Source organism: Tiliqua scincoides, chromosome 2 (assembly GCF_035046505.1).
Source record: "Tiliqua scincoides isolate rTilSci1 chromosome 2, rTilSci1.hap2, whole genome shotgun sequence".
Lineage (NCBI taxonomy): Eukaryota > Metazoa > Chordata > Lepidosauria > Squamata > Scincidae > Tiliqua > Tiliqua scincoides.
In genome coordinates, this window is record NC_089822.1 from 46,254,099 (window position 1) to 46,256,150 (window position 2,052).

The following is a 2,052-nucleotide window of genomic DNA, read 5'->3' on the forward strand; positions in this document are numbered from 1 at the left end:
CTTTGACATAATAAACAGCGTCCTGATATCATGCGCTGGTTCAGGAACTCCACAACCTCTTTGCACAGAGATGGAAAAGAGAGAGTTGGGGCGGGGGCAAAGTTATCTGCATATTCAAGTCTGCCAAGAGTTGGCCAATATTTTCAGGTCTAGGGACTGCTTCATCAAGAGGGGCTGAACCATTTTCATCTTCAGGGCATTCAGTTCACCAAAACTTTTATTGAAGTAAATGTACTGTTACCCTGCACATGCCTGATCTCGTCTGATCTTGGAAGCTAAGCAGGGTCAGGCCTGGTTAGTACTTGGATGGGAGACCACCTGGGAATACCGGGTGCTGTAGGCTTCTACCGTAGTCTTTCGAGACTGAAGGTTGCCAACCATGTGCTAGTCTTTCAGGTGTTACGAGTCTCAATAACACAGAGGGCCCAATCCTACCTGGGCCTTGTGCTGCCAGAACTTGCATTATGGCATTGCAATCCATGCTGCTGTGGAATCCATGCTGCTGTCGCCCAGTTCTAGATCAGAGCCACAAATGGCAAGAGCCATGGCACAGGTAGCAGTGGCTCCAAGAGGCTCTACTGCTCATGGTAAGTTGGAGGCAGGGGTGTGTTGCGGGTGGGTAGGGCGAGGGTAGGGGGTCAAGGAGAGGGGAGGAAGTGGGTGGATCCTGGAGACATCAGTCTGTGCCAGGAACATATCCCCTCTTTTCAAATGTACCTTGCCCCTTTTCTCTCCTCAGACATATGCCAAGTATATAGCAGGTGTAAGTCTGATGAGATTCATAGGTACCATGAGACCTATGAAGAGGTAAGGGAGCAATATTTTTCTTACCTCTCCCAGGCTTCCTGATTGACCCCCCCACCACCACCACCACCATTAGATGCAGCACGCAGGTGGATGGGACTGTCAGTTTGTTTCTTAGACAAGAAGCTGTTGCCTAGTCACTAAGAGCCTTAGAGAAAGAGGAAGAGGAAGAACTTTAACCATTATTATTAAGAATAATGGGAGGGCACCAGGGAGGGCACCAGGATGAGGTCTCTTGTTATCTGGTGTGCTCCCTGGGGCATTTGGTGGGCCGCTATGAGATACAGGAAGCTGGACTAGATGGGCCTATGGCCTGATCCAGTGGGGCTGTTCTTATGTTCTTATCATTATTAACATTAATGGTAAGCAAGCCATTAGTCATATTTCACTTATCAAAGTACAGAAATAAATTTAAAGTGTGGAAACGTCTGGTCTTCCTCCATTGGCTTTAATCGAGCTCACCCTGGCCTTCTAAGGCTGACAAATGAGATATTGTATTCTGCACTTGAAGCAAAATGGAGAGCGCTCCTGTCAGCTTGGCTTTGCCAATCTTTTCACAGCTGCCTCGACTACACGTTCCACTTGGTATTTGCCATTTATCTCCGGTGCCAGTAACAATTGTGTTTGCTGTTGAAAGAGTGGACTTTCACACACAGCAGCCTGATTCAACGCTCTTTGTCCTGTTCTCCCTTGGATCGCCGGCACCATCTGTACCCTTGCGTAGCTCAGCCCCCCCCCCCGCTTCATGGCAATCTGTGAACGGGGGGGGGGGGGAGGGAAGAGGTGGAGAGCGCCCAGCAGAACCTCAGAGACAATTTCACACATCTGTTTTGGTGGGTGTTCTTTCATTCTTTTTCATTTATAATTAATGAAAAATAATGGCGCTGACACAAGTTAATTACTATGAAAAATTACAGTTTGTGCTATTCATTAGACGAACGGCAAATTGCTTGAGATTCTCAAACACTATTCCTCACCAATTAGAAGAGTTTATAAAGAGTTCACCGGCAATATTTGGGTGTGTGTGAGTTCCCATTCTGTGGAATCAAAGGAACACCCAAGGTTTTTCATTAGCAGGAGAGGCAATGCCAACAAGTGAGATTCATCACAAAGTTGGACATCCGAAGGGTGGGGGGGGAGGGGGAATGAAGAAAAAATTGAGCATATGTCGTTGGAACAGACCTGTCAGAACAATAGACAAAGGTACTCTTTCTATAGTGAAACATTCCCTTAATAGATTTCAAAGAA

The 2,052-nt window shown here is 46.9% G+C and overlaps 1 pseudogene; it reads left to right on the forward strand.

Annotated features, from left to right (window-relative positions):
- Nucleotides 1-225: 225 nt before the first annotated feature.
- LOC136642838 (5S ribosomal RNA) lies at nt 226-343 on the forward strand (annotated as a pseudogene).
- The last annotated feature ends 1,709 nt before the right edge of the window (nt 344-2,052 follow it).